At 53.6% G+C, this 20,065-nt stretch overlaps 1 pseudogene; it reads left to right on the plus strand.

Annotated features, from left to right (window-relative positions):
- Positions 1–14,366: 14,366 nt before the first annotated feature.
- Positions 14,367–15,335, plus strand: LOC109750310 (uncharacterized; annotated as a pseudogene).
- Positions 15,336–20,065: the final 4,730 nt, after the last annotated feature.

The following is a 20,065-nucleotide window of genomic DNA, read 5'->3' on the forward strand; positions in this document are numbered from 1 at the left end:
CATTCAATCCGCTTTTCGCGGACAGAACCCTCTCAACCACCGTACCCATCAAGGTACGATGTTCCTCTGAGACGGACGCTTGTTGCAGCATGTTCGTCAATATATCCGGCGCTTCTGGATCCCCAGAAGCTGCTGTAGGAGTACGGCCTCCCTTCGAAGGGGGCCGTTTATTGTCCCTAGAGTCGTCTCGGGCTATAAACCGGACAGTCCGGGGCCTTTATTGTTGGCCCCGGACCCTGGGCAACCGAAGTATCACCTTCGGGTAATGTCTTCATCATCCCTCGCACCACTTGTTGATCGGGAGAGACCCTCCGGGATGACAACTCAAAGTCGTCCGCCCTATTGGGCGAGGAGGCCAGTGGAGGCGTCTTGCTTTCCATCATCTCCGGGAGAAGATCCCCCGAGGAAGAGGATTGTCGAAGAAGACTGTGTGCCGAGCTGCGAAAACATATATTCTAGATGTTACCTTTGTAACAGGAAAGGAACGGGATATGTTTAAAACACCCTTGTTCACTTACGATTTAGCTAAAGGCTTGTCCTCACTGTGGAACAGTGCGGCAACGTCGTCCTCCAAGCCCGAGCTGCCCGACAGTGGCATCTTGCCTCGGTTAGGAGCCTTTTCCTCCCAACCTTCGGAGGCGCCCCTTTTCTTACCATGGGGAAAAGGGATGTTGGCTTCTCCTTCACTTTTGTCTTCGGGCGAGGGAACTTTGATCTCCCCGGACATAGTGTCTGATATACCTTCGGAATAGAGGCCACCTTTGGTCTTCCCGCTCTCCGCCTTGTCCTCCTTCACGGGCACCTGGTATGGTGCCGGGGCGAGCATCCTTGTTAGCACGGGATCCACTAAGTCTTCGGGAAGGGGGGCCGAACACCTAATTCGCTCCGCTTTCTTTATCCATCCCTGGAAGAAGATAGTTTGCTCAGTATCGTATTACGGGATACTTGACTAAAAATTGTTCAGCAGTTGAGCGCTTAACGTGGTATCCGGATGGTTGCAGTCGAGGCCGATGTCCTCGGTGGTGTCCGGCCACTGTTTTCGTTTCCCGAAAAACAACTTCCACATTCCTTTGTGCATAGTGCCTAAGAAGTGTTGGAGGGTCTGTGGTCCTTCCGGATTAAACTCCCACATATGGAGAGGCCGTCGCTGGCATGGCAGGGCCCGGCGGACTAGAATTACTTGAATCGCGTTGATAAGATTGATGTCCTTCTCAAGGAGGCTCCGGATGCGGCTCTGTAGAGTCTGCACTTCGTCAACTGATCCCCAGTCCAGCCCCTTATTAATCCATGATGCAAGCCGTAACGGAGGGCCAGACCGGAAAGCAGGTATAGCTGCCCACTTGGTACCGCGGGGTTCAATAACATAAAACCACTCCCGCTGCCATAGGTTGGAAGTTTCGGTGAAGGAGCCTTTTGGCCAGGGAGTATTGGTAAGCTTGCTCACCATAGCACCGCCACACTCCGCTTGTTTCCTGTCGAATACCTTCGGCTTCACACTAAAGGTCTTGAGCCATAAGTCGAAGTGTGGGGGAATACGGAGGAAAGCCTCGCACATGATAATGAACGCCGAAACGTGAAGAAAAGAATATGGGGTTAGATCGTGAAAATCTAGTCCGTAATAAAACATGAGCCCCCGGACGAAGGGATGAAGAGCGAATCCTGGCCCTCGGAGGAAGTGGGAGATGAATATGACCCTCTCGCCGGATCTGGGAGTAGGAATAACCTGTCCTTGAATAGGGAGCCTGTGGGCGATCTCCGCGGTCAGGTATCTGGCCGCCTGGAGCTTCGCAATGTCCTCCTCTATAACAGAGGAAGCCACCCATCGGCCCTGTGGGCTGGGTCCGGACATGATTGGGAAGCTGAAAACAATGAAGTTGAACCTTGGGTGCTGGAACTCAAGGTTGGAAGGGCTGAGGAGAGGGTCGGAGTAAAAGAAAGAGACAACCCTTGGCTCCTTTATAAAGGCAACGGATATCGAACGCCTCCTCCTAAGCCTGAAAACCTGCCTATTCCTAAGGAATCATGCCAACGGACGGTTGGGTTACCCACACTCATATTGATGAGAATTCCACAATAAGGGGACACGATGTCTGCTTCGACAAGACGTGCCAACAAAAAACGCGCCTCGAAACATGGAACGGCAGGACAAGAGACGGTCCGAAATAATGACCGGGCGGACGTGATGTCACATTACAAAAAGTTGTCAGCGGATTGGACTCGTGAAATATTATACTCCCTGCGGTTGTGTGTGGTACTTGTATTGCAGATCCGGACATGTTCGTTGCGTCCGAAGACTATCTTGGAGTGTTCGGAAAGGGGAACCTGCCTTGCAATGCCGAAGACAATCTGCACGCCGGACACCTCGTCATTGAAGCCTGGTTCAAGGGCTACTGAGGGAGTCCTGGACTAAAGGGTCCTCGGGCGTCCGGCCTGTTGGACATGGGCCGGACAGATGGGCTGTGAAGATATAAAGACCGAAGACTCTACCCGTGTCCGGATGGGACTCTCCTTGCGTGGAAGACAAGCTTGGCGACCAAATATGAAGATTCCTTTCTCTTTAACCGACTTTATGTAACCCTAGATCCCTCCAGTGTCTATATAAACCGGAGGGCTAGGTCCGTAGAGGCCAATGATCATAATCATAGTAATACAGGCTAGACTTCTAGGGTTTTAGCCATTACGATCTCGTGGTAGATCAACTCTTGTAATACTCATATTCATCAAGATCAATCAAGCAGGAAGTAGGGTATTACCTCCATAGAGAGGGCCCGAACCTGGGTAAACATTGTGTCCCATGTCTCCTGTTACCATCGACTTTAGACGCACAGTTCGGGACCCCCTACCCGAGATCCGCCGGTTTTGACACCGACAGGGGTGACCATAACACTAAGTATTTTACCCAATTCGCTTTTGCTAGGAGAAGGAAAAACTTGATTAAGAAGTTAAGAAATAATAATAACGGGTGGTTTGAGGGTAATGATAACCTCAACCCCCTAATTCGTAATTACTTTGGCGACTTGTTTCACTCTGACTCGCCTAACATTGACCAGAATCTGTTGCATGCTGTAAAACCGCGAGTTACAAATGAGATGAACAGAATCTTGGTTGCGCCATACTCTAGGGAAGAGGTGAAGAAGGCGCTTTCCAGGTAGGTGACATGAAGGCCCCAGGTCCTGATGATCTTCACGCAATCTTCTTTAAAAGATTTTGGCATATTCTTGGAGATGACCTAACTGATGAAGTGCTAGCTGCTATAAACAATAAGAACGTGCCAACTGGGTGGAATCAAACCAACATTGTTCTGATCCCTAAGGTAGAAAATCTAGAGGTAATTACCCAGTACATGCCCATTAGTCTTTGTAATGTTGTCTACAAAATTATCTGCAAAATGTTGGCTAATAGATAGAAAAAGATCCTACCTGAAGTGATCTCACCAACACAGAGTGCCTTCATGCCAGGCAGGCTGATTACAAACAATGTACTGGTTGCATATGAATGCTTCCATGCCATTAAGAAAAAGACACATGGGTCTAATGGATATTGTGCTGTCAAGTTGGATATGCTAAAGGCATACGATCGAGTTGAATGGGGCTTTCCACAATAGATGATGATCAAGCTGGGGTTTGACCCAAGGTGGGTGGAGCTGATAATGGAATGGGTGGCCACTATCAGCTATAAAGTGAGATTTAATGACACAGAAACTGAAGAATTTCTCCCAACCAGGGGCTTGCGGAAGGGGGATCCCCTGTTCCCCTATCTGTTCTTGCTCTGTTCTGAGCGTCTTTCTATCTTGCTTGCTCATGAGGAGGAGATTGGTGGGATTGAAGGTATACTAGTATGTAGGAATGCGCCATCTATCTCCCACCTTATATTTGTTGATGACTCGTTGATCTTGATGAGAGCTGATCCTCATAATGCTACTACTCTGAAAAGAGTACTAGACACCTATTGCAATAGCTCCGGACAAAGGGTGAGTACAGCAAAATCTAGAGTTTATTTTAGCCCAAATACTAATGTCAGTGTCAGGGAAGATGTATGCAGGGAGCTTGATATAGTAACTGCGGCCCTCTCTGACAAGTATCTTGGGTTGCCAACAATGGTTGGTGTAGACCGCAGTGACTGCTTCCAACATCTTATTGACAGGATCTGCCAACGTCTGAAAGGTTGGAAAGAAAAATTCCTATATGTGCAAGGGAAGGAGATATTGTTGAAATCAGTTGCACAGGCGATTCCGTCATATGCTATGTCTGTATTTAAATTATCAAAAGGTATCTGCAAGTCTATTACTAATGAAATTGCAGGATTTTGGTGGGGAGATTCGGAAGAAAAGAAAAAAATGCATTGGTATACGTGGTGGAAGATGTGTGTTCCGAAGAAAAAGGGGGTGTGGGGTTTAGAGACCTTCACAATTTCAACCTTGCTATGTTAGCAAAACAGTGTTGGCGACTACTCTAGAACCCTGACTCTCTTTGTGCACGTGTCCTTAGTGCCAAGTACTATCCAAATGTAGATATTCTAAGTGCAGGTCTGAAGAAGGGTTCTTCTTATACTTGGCAAAGTATTATAGTAGGAATCCAAACTTTCAAAAGGGGTTGTATATGGCGGGTGGGTACGAGCGCTAAGATTAATATCTGGCAGGACCCTTGGATACCTACAAGCAAAACTAGGAAAGTTATAACCCCAAGAGGAGCTACTATGATCGACAGAGTGGAAGAGTTGATCGACCCCCATTCTGGGCAGTGGGACGAGGATCTTCTACACCTTGTTCTCTCCCCGGTTGATGTCCAACGAATACTCCTTATCCCCCTATGGGTTGAAGTGATGGATGACTTCATCGCATGGAATGCTACTCGATCCGGGTCATTTACAGTGAGAACGGCCTATCATGTGGAGTTTGAGCATCAGTATGGATGCCATTGGCAGTACCCGGATGGGCAGGGAAGTACCAGTATAAATCCCATCTGGAAATTAGTTTGGAGCCTTGCTATCCCTAGCAAGGTAAAACACTTTGTTTGGAAATGTCTAAAAGGTGTACTGCCCTGTTTGGGTATTCTTGCTGGGCGTCATATCAATACGTCCGCACAGTGTCCGGTTTGCAGGGTTGGGGTAGAGGATATCCAACATTGCCTATTCAGTTGCCAGCGACCGATGAAGATTTGGGCTGAGCTTGGACTAGAAGAATATATTAAGAAAGCTGTCGCCGAAGACCGGTCGGGTTCGATAACCCTGGAAATACTACAAAGAGCCCAAGATAGTGCGGACGGGCTGCCAAAAGCAGAATTGTTTGCTGTTGCAGCGTGGTATATTTGGTGGCAGCGACGACAGCTTTATAAGGGAGAAAATATAATGTCCCCGGATCATACTGCTACTACTATTAAGGTATTGTGTACACACTTCCTTTGAGCATCAAAACCTAATATACTAGTTAGAAAACGAGAGCAGATGTGGAGGAAACCATCTAGAGGATGGGTGAAGGTCAATGTTGATGCCTCGTTCAATGCTGAAACTATGTCAGGTGCAGTGGGAGCGGTTGCTCGAGATGATAGAGGAGAGTTCATTGCAGCTGCAGCATGGTTCCTGCCACATATGATCACTGCCGAATCAGCGGAAATACAAGCCATCAGGAATGGGGCTTGGTTAGCGCAACACATTGGATGTAACTCTCATACTGGAGTCAGATAACCTAAATGTTGTGCAGGCCTTCAATCAACAAGAGACATATAATGGTACTGATGCAGCTGTGGTGATGGAAGGCAAGCAGACTTGCACCAAATTTGTAGCAGTCTCCTACCTTCATTGCTTTAGGGAAGCGAATGAGGTTGCTGATCTTTTAGCAAAGAATTCTACTCATAGTAGATCCTCTCATCTCTGGGAAGACTCTATTCTTGACATTATTTCTCATGCTATTGTAAACGGCTTGTCCATCATTTGAGAAATAAAGTTTATTTACTGTCAAAAAAAACGTTCACGAAGCCACGGGCACGCCAGGTACCATAGAATTCTTCCTTTTTTTGCGAGGATACCATAGAATTCTTTGACGACGCCTGGTACCTAGGAACGGAACGGATACGCCGCCGCCGCCTGTGCACTACTAACAATGGATACGGCCGCAGTAGCAACGCAGCCGGCCCATATGTCGGTGGCCTATGTGGTCGTACTCCATCCCCGCATCCACCTCTATAAGTTGAGCACCGCATCTGCTCTACTGCCTCCCCTGAGTTCCCAGCGTCCTGAGAGCCACAGAATCGAATCCTGCTCCCCAAGCAAAACAAGAAGCGAGACAACGGTGAGCAGTCCCCAGAGCGCACTCCCATCCCATGGCGTCGGGACAACCAGCCATGCAGGTACACCATTTCGCCCCGCTACTAACCCCAATGCCCTTCCATCCAAGGAATTCAGCTGCTCATGTTTCTTCTTTTTATGGATCTGCCTGTAGACCTTCGTGCTGAGGGTGACCACCGCCTCCTTGATGCCACTATCGTCGCCGCCCTGCTTCAGGCTGGTCTTGGCGGTGCTGCCGCTGATTTCTTCGTTGCCCAATGCTCTCCCCTCGTTTATCGCTTCCATGTTGCTTCTGCGCGTATAGCAGAGATCATCCTCGCACAATCCACACTTCGCTTCCGCGCATACTCCTTCTCTTTTTTGAGAACCCTACCTCCGATCCCTCCTTCTCCGCCCCACACTGCCACATGCATGTCGTTGGCTCACCTGCTCCAAATTCCAGAGGATCTGGGTCTTCACTTTGAAAGCGTAGCTTGGGCACAATGTTGCTCGCTCGTCTCCCAGCGTCCACCAAACCAACCGCATGGATGCCGCATGTATGCGCGCGTCATACAATTCCCTTTCACCCTTGATGCCATCACGATGGGTCTCATCCAAGCTTGCCTATTCGGCGGCACCCACCACCAATTCAACATCACGGACGACGGAGATTCCTGCTTCTCCTTCACTGTGGCCTCGCCTGGCGTTGCCGCGCTCATCGCTTCCATGGGTGACTTTCCCAAGCTGGGCATCCTGCTCCGCTTCCCTTGGCCTGCGCCTACGGGGCGTGCTTCATGCTCACCATCGGGGTCGGCCTTGCCGTCGTCTATCGGGCCTACGTCCTCCTCGCCAACGGCAGACGATCCTGCTCTGCTACCACCTGCGTCCACAAATATTGTTCTCTCGAAGGAGCGTCGTCAACGGCCTGGTATAAGCTTTTTTTACCGTATGCTTAATGTTATCCGCTCCTGCCAGCTTACACCACATGCAAATTACACCCACCACACGCATTTGTTTTGGGTCACCTTCATACCTATTAATGTTAGACCTAATGAACTATTAGTAGAATCTGCCCTAAACCACTGCTTTTCGGTCAAACAAGATTTTCTAGCAGTCAAAGTTCATGAGCATGTGTATAAGTCTGGCGTCCTCTCCCGATCAATTAAAATTCAAATCCTCAACCTAGGGTCCATAGAATTTGAAGGGTTTCGGATCTTCCTCTTTGACCAGCTCGAACAAGCCGTTGCTCACTGCAGTCGTTTTCTCCATCATTACACTAAGTTTTCTTACCCTACATTGCCCCCTCGATCAGACTCCATTCTTGGCCCTTTTGAGCGTCGGGATCTCCAGAACCGCATGACACTGCACCCCACCTCGGTCGCACGCTTGCACCACGTCCGCCCTACTGCGCATGCACCGCTGGCCCACCCCATGCATCATGATGGCGGTGCGGCGCCCCCTGCCCCACCAAATCTATCAAAAGATCCGTACGCTGCTCCTGGCTCGGCGCATGCGGATGGAGTTGGCGCGAGCCCCCAGAATGCACTCTCTGTCTCTCTGTCCGTGCCAATTTTGGACGAGCTGCTTGCACGCCCCGCGTCTAATCCGGGCACGTCTGCGCCACCCCCTGTCGCCCCATGCGCGTCCCCCATGAATGTATCTGCAGCGAATCTCGCCTTGGGAACCGACGAACCGACGAGCCCGCACGCCTGCCCGTCGCCATAGTCCCCTCCCGCCACCCATGACCAGCATCTAGACCTCATGATCAAGCCTAATCCCTCTGCCCAGCCTACGAGGGCCGCTCGGTCACCACGCCCCTGCCCATCGCCCCCTCGCTCCCTATCACACGCAATGGGCCCAGCCGCCCTGACGGCGGATATGTCACCAGTGCAGTCCAACCACAACCCGGCGAGCTCGTACAGAGATGCCCTTCTCTCCTCCCCCCTCGATCATAGCCACCCGCACCCTCTCCCCCTCCTCTATATAACCCCTCGCCGTCTCCCCACTCCGCATCGACGCTCTCACACTTCTCCTCCAACACAAAGGAAGCAGCGCTGCTTCCACTGCCTAGCTCTAGATCACCTCGTCGAAGCTTGCCGTGACCCAGTCCACTGTGCCCGCTGCTGGAGGAACGGCCACCGCAGCCGTGACTGCAGGTACAGCCGCATCTGGCCCATCTTCCCTCCCCTTCCTGACGCTTTCCATTCTCAACCTAATCCAGCCTTTTGCACTCGCAGCATGCACTCCGCTGGCTGCTCGTCGACGGCGGCTTGCGCATCCCGCACACTCATGATCGGTGACGTCCCCATCATCTTCTCCGAACCCTTGCCCGCTCTCTGCGTCCCCTCACCTTCCATCCTCCACGGCACTCCGGTCGGCTCCGCCCCTCCAGCCCCGCCACCTCCCTCCCCACCACGATCCTCTGCACCTCCACCCACGCCTACCTCACTCCCACCAGCTTTCAACCACACGCAGTCTCCACCCTTCGACACACAGGAGCTAAGGGACCGGCTCGCCGACGTTTTCCTCGCCTCATAGTACACCAGAGCCTCGTCTCACGTCTCCGAGACAGACACTGAGGAGGATCTGCCCCGCCCGGCCCATGAGGCCGGGCTGCTGCCTCCCTGTGGAGACATGCCACTAGTCGCAATTCCTCCTTGTCTCGTCCACTGCCCGCGTCACTTTGCTTTCGTCCACCTTCGCACACCAGTCCCCAACCCCACTCCCCTCATCCGTCGAGCCATCCAGCACACTTGCGGCAACCCTGCTTTTATCATAGGCGGCTCCTAGAGGGGGATCTCCTGCCTCACCTTTCACACACTAGCTGCACGCAATGACGTGCTCAGCCACAGTCCCATCGAGTACGAGGGAAACTCTATCAGTATTGAGCCGGTCGAGCACGTTGACCGCTCCATTGCCATATACACTGACCTTGCTGAGGTCGAAATCTCAGAGTTTCCACATGAGCTATGGCATGAGGATGGCATACGCTTCGCCCTCACTTTCCATGGTGACGTGTGCGCCATTGACGACTTCTGCCTCCACGGTATCGACTACACGTCGGTTTGTGCCCTCATCCTTCTCCAATCTGGCAAGCCAACCCCTCCAGGCATTGTCATTCAGATCCCACCCATAAACGAGATTAAGATCGCCAAAGTTGTAGAGGTCTCTCGCTGGCACCACGCTGATGGTGCCAACCCGTTCAGTGATGGATCCTCTGACGGTGACTCTGCTCCTCCCTCTCAGCGAGCCTCTCCGCGGCCGCTCTCCCCTACTCACATTGCTCCTGTCGTCTCCATGATACGTGCGGGGTGGCGCGCCGACCCCACCTACGGTGGCACTAGGCCGGTCGCCCCCATGCCCCTTATGAGCCTCACGAGTCCGACACAACCCAGTCAGCACTGGCCTCACCTCTCACCCTCCATGGTTCCCACCGCCAGCCTCTCATCATCTCCGACGACGATTCGGCCGCCTCGGATGACATGCATGCACCACTCCTGCATGCCGCTTCAGACTCGCTGGACGTGGTGCATGCACTCCCCTCCGACACTCATGCCCCACCTTTCATACGCCCGGTTGCCCAGGTGGGTGCCGTGGTGCCACCTACCCCGTGCACTAACCTATCTGTCGCTCCTCTGACCGCCGGCCCGCTGGTTCAGTCCAGTGCCTGTGCGTTCTCTACGGTCCCCACTCCTGCAGACGCTCCTGCTGCGCCTCCGTCCTTCACCTTCACCGCGGGCGAGTCCTCCCGTGCTGCTGGTAACCAATCCACCCCCCTCCCCGTGCTCAATCAATCTAATCTCTCACCCTCTGCTTATTTGCCGCTGACTGATGTACCCTTGGACGCAGCCCTCCCCCTGCAGGACCTGGACACCCACGAGTGCATCATTCGCAAGGTGCGCCACAAGTCAGAGCGCGATCAGTCCGTCTCCAAGGACAAGCTGCGGCGGAGTGCGCGGTTGGCTGGCAAGCAAGCAACCTACTCCCCCATGCTTGCTAAAGCCGTCAAGGCCAAGGCTGCACGCCTCTCCGCTGCGGATGTCGACACGACCATTGGCCGTGCTATCCAAGAGGCACGCCTCCACGAGCCCGACGCCCCTCCTGCCTCCTCCGAAGACCTTGCTGCCATTGCTCTGCTCTGCGGCGCTGACGACGAGCAGCTAGATGCCATCCTTGGCTCCGAGGATGGTGCCTCTGGTGACGACACCGCTCCATGATCAGCCGTCCTCGCCACCCTGGAGTTATGGCGCGACCTCTGCCTCACCTAGCTTTTCTGCATGGCGTCGTTAGATCGCTGTTCTTTTGGTTTTCGCTTCCTATGTCGCATGTTCCTATGCTACTTTTGGCCTCACCTGTAGCCGTTGTGACTCTATGCCAGCTGTACTACGTTTCTGTCTGTTGGTGCCTGATCGGTCTCAATGACTAATGATGCCTTTCTAATCTGCTCTTGGAATGTACGAGGACTTGGTGATAACGATAAGTGCTCTGACATGCTTTCCGAACTAATCACAACAAAACCGCACATTACGCTCTTACAAGAATCAAAAATCGACTCTCTCTCCGACAGTAAAACAAGATCCTTCCTACCACGTCAGGCCGACCAAGTTTTCTCCTTGCCAGCTGTCGGAACCGCGGGTGGCGCCATCTCAGCCGTCAACTCTGCGTCCTTCCAAGTTGTGTCCTTCTCCCACTTAACCTTTTCCTCCACACTAATCCTCCAATCAACTGCCTGCGCACACCACATTGCCATTACTAACATCTACGCTCCCTCCTCGCGCTCCCTCAAGTTAGCGTTCTTAGACGAACTCGCCTCTATCGCACAACCAGATGACACCCCATGGCTCATCACCTGCGACTTCAACCTTATCCGTTTACCCTCCAAAAAAATAACACCGCCTTCCACCCCGCCGAAGCCAACGCGTTCAACCAAACCTTAGATAACCTAGCACTTCTCGAATTGCCTTTACTGGACCGCAGGTTCACTTGGTCCAATAACCATGCCTCCCCCACCCTAGAACGGCTAGATCGAGTCTTTTTTAACCTTGCATGGGCAGATACTTTCCCCAACACTTCCCTTTCCTCTCGATCCCGCTTTACGTCCGATCACGTTCCACTCCTCATCCACGTCACCACCTCCATCCCTCGATCCAGCTTTTTCAAATTCGAAGCGGCCTGGGCCAACTCCCGACCCTGCAAGGCATTGTTGCTCAAATTTGGGTTGCACATCCCTCATCGCCAAACAATGCTACTGCCTCTCTCGTCTCCGCGCTCAAAAAATCTCATGCCCGCCTTAAGACTTGGGCACGTTCTCGTATCCCCACCCACCTTCGCGAGGCTCGCGGCCAAGCTGCAATCACAGCCCTAGACCTCGTTGAAGAAACTAGACCCCTAACTCAGCTAGAGTCGCTCACTCGTAAAATCAACATCTCCTTGCTCAAGAGTACCATCCACGAGAAAATGACATACTGGCGCTGGCGTGCTAAAGTCTCTCGCGCTATCCACGGAGGGGAAAATACCAAGTTCTTTCACATATCAGCCTCTCAACGACTGCATAAGAACAAAATATTCACCCTCACACGTGACGGATCCGAATACTCTGCGCATCCCCGGAAAGCGGAAATTCTCAGAGACTTCTTTGTCTCTCTAATTGGCACCCCAGGCCTGACAACCTGGACCTTTGATCTAAAATCTATATACCCTCACACGGTGTCTGGACTCCACGCCCTCGATGCACCCTTCTCTGAAGATGAAATTAAGCATGTGTTTCTCACTATGAACCCCCAAGCCAGCCCGGGTTCGGATGGCTTTGGACCTACTTTTTATCGATCGTTCTGTCCATTAGCAAAAAACCTTATTCTACCTTTGTTCTCACATTTCCACCAAGGTACCGCTGACACAGAATGTCTAAACCATGCCCACATTGTCCTCCTCCCTAAGAAAAACGCGCCGACCTCCCCTGACACTTTTAGGCCCATCTCGCTGCAAAATTGCACGATCAAAGCTGTTGCAAAAGTTATCCCATCTCGTCTTAAACCATTCATCCCTATGCTAGTTCATGGCAATCAAACCGGCTTCATTTCTAGTAGAAACATCGCTGAAAACTTTGTCTTCGCAGCCGACCTCGTTAGCTCTTGCCACTCTCGCAAAAAACCTACCATGGTATTCAAGTTGGACTTCTGAAAAGCTTTCGACTCTGTCGCATGGCCTGCGCTACATAAAATTCTGGTTGTGCGGGGTTTCTCCTCCACCTTCCGCCAGTGGATCCAAAACATCCTCCTCACCGGCAAAACGGCCATTCTCCTGAACGGGGTTCCGGGTAAATGGATCCAATGCAAAAATGGTTTGAGACAGGGCGACCCAGTCTCTCCCTATCTCTTTCTCATCGTCGCCGATCTCCTTCAACAGCTCATCCTCCAAAACTCAGACTCTACACTCCACCATCCCATCTTCTCCCACCTGCCTCCCACTGTCCTCCAATACGCCGATGACACGCTCATCGTTGCAGCCGCCTCCCCTGCAGTCGCCTCAACCCTCAAAAACATCCTAAACACCTTTGCACTTGCCACCGGTCTCACCATCAACTTTGCTAAGACTACCCTAGCCACCCTACACACCGACGAAACCACGTCTACTAACATCGCCCTGGCCATGGGATGCTCTTGCGCCTCCTTCCCGCAAACTTATCTAGGTCTCCCCCTTGCCCCCACCAGGCACCTCACTAATATCTTCAATCCTCTCCTAGAACGAGCTAGGAAACTACTTTCTGGGTGGCGTGCCAAGCTTCTTGATAAAGGTGATCGGCCCATCCTCATCTCTTCTGTCCTGGACTCAATCCTTGTTTATTTGATGTCTGTGTTCCGCATCCCAAAGAAAACAATCAAAACTCTGGACTCGCTGAGGAGAGCATTTTTTGGGTAGGGGAGGACGCTTGCTCAGGTGCTCAATGTCTTATTGCATGGAAAAATGTTTGCTTACCAAAAAAATGCGGTGGTTTAGGGCTCAAAAACCTACATGTGCCAAACAACTGCCTTCTCATGAAATTCACTGCCAAAGCCCTCTCCACTACACAAACCCCTTGGCTAGAATGGCTAGATCTCCAACACCCTAATGCTCTAGTCTCCCCACCCCCGCAAACCTCTTTCCTTTGCTGCACAATTTCACAACAGCTCGCCTCTCTTCAAAATATAACCTTTGTGTTGACAAACAGCGGTTCACACACCTACTTTTGGCTAGATACCTGTTTGACTCCACAACCCTTGGCCACTACCTTCCCCCACTTATTCTCCCACTCCACTCTACAGCTGGTTAAAGTGGCTAACATTTTGCATTTTGGTATTCAAGCTAACCTCCATAACTGTCTCTCTCTTACGGCAGAACAAGAACTTGTCTCACTCGTGGTTGTTTTGCAGGATTTCATGCCTTCGGCTGGGGAAGACCAACGGTTCCTTCGACACGGCATTGCCTTCTCCACCAAACATGCATACGCCGCCCTCATGGAGCAGCCTGAGCATGATCATCATGCTCCGTTCCTCCCGCAAAGATTCCTCGGAAGCTCAAAGTCTTTGCTTGGCTGCTCTTCAAAGACCGCCTCAACACCAGGTGCAACCTTGCACACAAACATATAATCGTCTCAGATATATGCCCTCGGTGTGTGAGGCTGCCAGAAGACTCCAACCACCTGTTCATCTCATGCCCCCTCGCCAATAAGATCTGGCAACGTCTTGGCCTTCTGCCCCCGTCTGACGATATCACAGACCTCCGGGATGTCGCTATCCCCACTCATCTCCCCACCTCCACATGGCCTTCAGTCCTCTTGGCCCTGCTATGGATGATCTGGTCTGCTCGAAACGACATGGTATTTAGGACGATTGATCAAAGTTCTGTAATAACACTTAGAAACCTTATTTCCGCTCTGGATCTTTGGTCTCATCGTCTTGTGCTTTCACAGGACAAGGAGGACGTCTTCTCGTGGCGTTCCTACCTTTCTGCACGGTGCACCGTGCCTATGTAATGCTGTTCTCACTACCGCGGCAGTCCTTTGAGTAATATATTCAGGTGGGGGAGCTCCCCCCCCGGTGATTCTCAAAAAAAAATCATCCACTGCCATGGCTGCAAGAAGAAGGTCCGGAAGGTGCTCAAAAACATCCAAGGCAGGTCCTCGCCCCAATTCTGCGATGCATTTTCGTGTGTCTTCCGGCTTAATTAACTAACCAAGTGGTCGTCGCGTGTTTTGGTTGGGATGTTCAACTTCAGGCGTGCAGGACGTGAAGGTAGATGCCCAGCTGCACAAGGTGATGGTGACGGGCAGCATGGACGCCGAGACGCTCATCAAGAGGCTCTACAAGTCAGGCAAGCAGGCCCTGCCATGGCAACACATGCCTCCCAAGAATCCCGACCCTGCGCCAGCCGAGGACGGCAGCAAGGATGCTGCTGTGGCCGACAAGAAGCCGCAGGCCGACAGCTCCGACAAGAAGCCGGAGCAGGAGAAAGCCCGGACCCAGAGAATAAGACTGAGACGGAGAAGGAAGCAGAATCTGAGAAGAAGGCTAAGAATCAGGAGGAGGCGAAACCAAGCGACGAGTCAAAGAAAGACGGCGGTGAGGCCGAGCCCGCGAGTGAACCCGCAAAGGAGGCCGGCAATGACGAGGGCGAGGAGAAGAAGAAACAGAGCAAGCCCAAGGATGGCGCAGCCGCTGCGGCGGATAGGTCCCTGTCCCCCAGCGCCGGCCCATGCGCCGAGGTACAACGCGCCGCAACCGGTGATGAGCTACAACATGGCGCAGCCGAGAGCGAGCGTGTCCTCCTACGCGCCGCAGCTGGAGCAGGGCTACTCGCAGCAGCAGGCCGGGTACTCCTCATCCTCCTCCTCCATGATACAGCAGGCCTACTCCCAGCAGGCGCAGCCAATGCAGCAATGGTCGCCATCGTACCTCTACATGCCGTACCCGCACGCGTCGCCCGAGTCCTACTACCAGGACTACTACAGCCCACCGGGGACGCACGCGCCGCCGCCGCTCCAGGACTCGTACCGCCTCTTCGACGACGAGAACCCCAACTCGTGCAGCGTCATGTGATCGCGGCTCCGGCCACCGGTGGGAAAAGTAGCCAAGGAGGCAGCTTCATACTCTAATCATGATAGAGACGAACCTCTCTGGTTGTAGGTAGAGTAGCTTGTTACTCTCTTCGATTTGATTGGGAGGTCAAGGACCAATCCTTTTTCTTCTTCCTCTTTTAATTTCTTCTTTTATTATTGCTGCTATTACTGTTCTAAATAGAGCATGTAATACTTGTAATGAGATACGACTTTACATGTAGTAGCACTAGCATCAATGAGATCTTCCACCCTACTAGTACTACTCACTACCAGAATAACTGCCTACGTCGACGGCCCCATCTATGCCGGCGGCCCCCGTCGGCATAATTGACCTATCCCGACGGCCTAGGACAGGCCGTAGGCGTAGAAAAGCCGTCGGCATACGTCTATCTATGCCGACGGGGCCGTCGGCATAAACGAGGCCGTCGGGACCGCTCGAGATACGCCTACGGGGCCCGTCAGCATAGGCTAGGCCGTCGGCATAGCCCGGGCCCACCTACCCGGTCAGCGCTGACCGTTTGACGGCGTTGAAACTACGCCGATGGGAGGTAATGGCGGCCGTCGGCATATCTATGGCAGAGATATGCCTACGGCATAGCTGTCGGCATAGGCCTGGCCCATGCCCCTCTGCCACGTCATCGATCTGTGTGCGACGCCATGTCATCGATCTGTGGGACTGCACCTCCATGTGCGCAGCTATGCCGACGGGCCTGCCGTCCGCATATGTTTATTTTTTTTTCTTTTACTTTACACTATCTACGCCAAAGGTATGCCTACGGCATAGCCGTCGGCATAGGCCTGGCCCATGCCCCTCTGCCACGTCATCGAGTTGTGTGCGCTGCCACATCAACGATCCATGGGACTGCACCTCCGTGTGTGCATATACTTAATTCATTTTTATTTTTTATTTTTACTTTATATTTTTTTCCATAAGATAATTATACCTTATCTAAAAAAACATACCCCGATGGTATATCGATTGCCCCTCGTTACGAACATCGCTGTCGCTGTCTCACGGAGGGGGGGAAACGGTCGACACGGAGGGAATCTGGTTAGTGGGGGGATTCGGGGTGTAGCTATGTCACCGAAACATCGCACGGGTCCCGATGCATATATGAAAGTGTTCAGGCATGCGTAGACGCCCGTCTTGGGGCTCCGCGGTGTGGCCCCCCTCCACGCAAGGCAGTGCCGCCGTCACTTGGACGGGGCCAAACCCCGAAGACGCGTGCCGCCTCTTCAGACATGCCACCACACCACTCCGCATGTATGAGGTCCCGGTGCCACGCTCCGGTGGCATTGCTACCCCCCTCCCCAGGGCCCCCGTCTCGCCTAACCCTGTAGCGTTTGACCACAGGATCTAGCCCTTTGACTTTGCACGAACGGGCTTTGACCAGTGGAACTCTCCACTCGGTTGTGTTAGGTCAGCCCATAGGAACACTTTGGAGCAACATCCAGGCCAAAGCCACAGCAAGATCCCCTCCGTGTAGACCCGACGCGTCTGTTTCCCACCTCCAGGTGCCGGCGGCGGTGGCGTTCGTGAGGGGGGCCACACCCCGGAGACGCGTGCCGCCTCTTCGGACATGCCACCACACCACCCCGCATGTATGAGGGCCTGGTGCAATGCTCCGGTGGCATTGCTACCCCCCCCCCCCAGGGCCCCCGTCCCGCCTAACCCTATAGCATTTGACCACGGGATCTAGCGCTTTGACTTTGCACGGACGGGCTTTGACCAGTAGACCTCTCCACCCGGTTGTGTTAGGTTGGGCTAGGAACACCTTGGAGCAACATCCGAGCCAGACCCACAGCAAGATCCCCTCCATGTAGACCCGACGCGTCCGTTTCCCCCCTCCAGGTGCCGGCGGCGGCGCCGTCCGTGAGGGGGGCACACCCCGGAGACACGTGCCGGGCGTTTGCAACCGCCACAACACTTCCAGACTTGTGAGAGGCCACCTACGCAAGATTTGGCGGCATGCTAGCCCCTGGAGGCCGCCGGCCACAATCGTAGACACGCGAACAGCAATCCGCGTAGAGGGAATTTTTCAGATACTTCTCCATCACGAAAAATTATGAAAAATTACCATCAGTCCTATAGCACATGTGCCCACGTCGTGTAAAAAACTCATGATTTTATCGCGCTCCGAGTATTTAATAATATTCACGCCGCATCGTTACCGCAGAACGTCTACTACCGTGTCATCGCTGTCCGTGAGGGGGGCACACCCCGGAGACGTGTGCCGCCTCTTCGGACATGCCACCACACCACCCCGCATGTATGAGGGCCCGGTGCGATGCTCCGGTAGCATTGCTACCCCCCAGGGCCCCCGTCCCGCCTAACCCTGTAGCGTTTGACCACGGGATCTAGCCCTTTGACTTTGCACGGACGGGCTTTGACCAGTGGACCTCTCCACCCGGTTGTGTTAGGGCAGCCCATAGGAACCCCTTGGAGCAACATCAGGGCCAGACCCACAACAAGATCCCCTCCGTGTAGACCTGACGCGTCCGTTTCCCCCCTCCAGGTGCCGGCGGTGGCGCCGTCTGTGATGGGGGGCACACCCCGAAGACGCGTGCCGGGCGTTTGCAACCGCCACAACATTTCTAGACTTGTGAGAGGCCGCCTACGCAAGATTTGGCGGCATGCTAGCCACCGGAGGCCGCCGGCCACAGCCGTAGACACGCGAAGAGAAATCCGCGCAGAGGGAAGTGTTCAGATACTTCTCCATCATCAAAAATTATGAAAAATTACCATCAGTCCTATAGCACATGTGCCCACGTCGTGTAAAAAACTCATGATTTTATTGCGCTCCGAGTATTTAATAATATTCACGCCGCATCGTTACCGCAGAACGTCTACTACCGTGTCATCGCCGACCGTGAGGGGGGCACACCCCGGAGACGTGTGCCGCCTCTTCGGACATGCCACCACACCATACGGCATGTATGAGGGCCCGGTGCGACGCTCCGGCGGCATTTCTGCCCCCACAGGGCCCCCATCCCGCCTAACCCTGTAGCGTTTGACCACGAGATCTAGCCCTTTGACTTTACAGGGACGGGCTTTGACCAGTGGACCTCTCCACCCAGTTGTGTTAGGTCAGCCCATAGGAACACTTTGGAGCAACATCCGGGCTGAAGCCACAGCAAGATCCCCTCAGTGTAGACCCGACGGGCCCGTTTCCCCCCTCCGTGTGCCGGCGGCGGCACCGACCGTGAGGGGGGCACACCCCGGAGACGCGTGCCGGGCGTTTGCAACCGCCACAACACTTCCAGAGTTGTGAGAGGCCGCCTACGCAGATTTGGCGGCATGCTAGCCCCCGGAGGCCGCCGGCCACAGTCGTAGACACGCGAAGTGCAATCCGCGTAGAGGGAAGTGTTCAGATACTTCTCCATCATGAAAAATTATGAAAATTTACCATCAGTCCTATAGCACATGTGCCCACGTCGTGTAAAAAACTCATGATTTTATCACGCTCCGAGTATTTAATAATATTCACGCCGCATCGTTACCGCAGAACGTGTACTACCGTGTCATCGCCGTCCGTGAGGGGGGCACACCCCGGAGACGCGTGCCGCCTCTTCGGACATGCCACCACACCACCCCGCATGTATGAGGGCCCGGTGCGATGCTCCGGTGGTATTACTACCCCCACAGGGCCCCGTCCCGCCTAACCCTGTAGCGTTTGACCACGAGATCTAGCCCTTTGACTTTACAGGGACGGGCTTTGACCAGTAGACCTCTCCACCCGGTTGTGTCAGGTCAGCCCATAGGAACACTTTGGAGCAACATCTGGGCCAGACCTACAGTAAGATCCCCTCCTTGTAGACCCAACGCGTCCGTTTCCCCCCTCCAGGTGCTGGCGGCGGCGCCGACCATGAGGGGGGCACCCCCCGGAGACGCGTGCCCCCTCTTCGGACATGCCACCACACCGTAAGGCATGTATGAGGGGCCAGTGCGATGCTCTAGTGGCATTGCTACCCCAACAGGGCCCCCGTCCCGCCATGTAGACCTCACGGGCGTGGTTGCCGCCGTGTCCTGGAGGGGGGAAACGGCCACGTCGGGCCGACACGGAGGGTATCTTTGGGTGGGTTGGGCCGGTATGGTGTTGGGGGTGCAGCTATGGGCTGGGCTACGACAACCAGGTCAAAAGGTCCACCGGTCAGACCCAGTCCGGCGGAAGTCAAAGAGCTAGATCCGGCGGTCGTCTGTGTCAGGGTTAGATGAGATGGGGTACCGGAGGGGGGGTAGTAATGCCGCCAGGTGTTGCGGTGGGCCCTCCTACGCTTGTGGAAGCATGGTGGCACGCTCACGCACCAGACAAGCGGCTCCGGGGAGTGCCACCCTCACGGGCGTCCCTGCCGCCATGTCTCGGAGGGGGGAAACGGCCACCACAGCTTACACACGATAAACTGAGAAGGTGGAGAAATATCTGAACATAGATTGGTGGCGAGGTGGAACTATTTTTTACAGTGTGCTGAGAGGCACACATTAATAATTACATTTTGTTAGCACATTTTTTAAATAAATTGAATTTAATGTAAACAAAAAACAAAAAACAGTTATGCCGACGGCATAACGGTCGGCATAGGTGGAAATAACCTATGCCGACGGCTACACCGTCGGCATACCTCACACCTTATCCAACCGGGCACCCCACGCCCCGACCACTCATTCGACCTAACCCCCTCATCCACCCTCCCCGCTCGATCTAGCCCCGC

The sequence above is a fragment of the Aegilops tauschii genome, chromosome 4, assembly GCF_002575655.3.
Source record: "Aegilops tauschii subsp. strangulata cultivar AL8/78 chromosome 4, Aet v6.0, whole genome shotgun sequence".
Classification (NCBI taxonomy): domain Eukaryota; kingdom Viridiplantae; phylum Streptophyta; class Magnoliopsida; order Poales; family Poaceae; genus Aegilops; species Aegilops tauschii.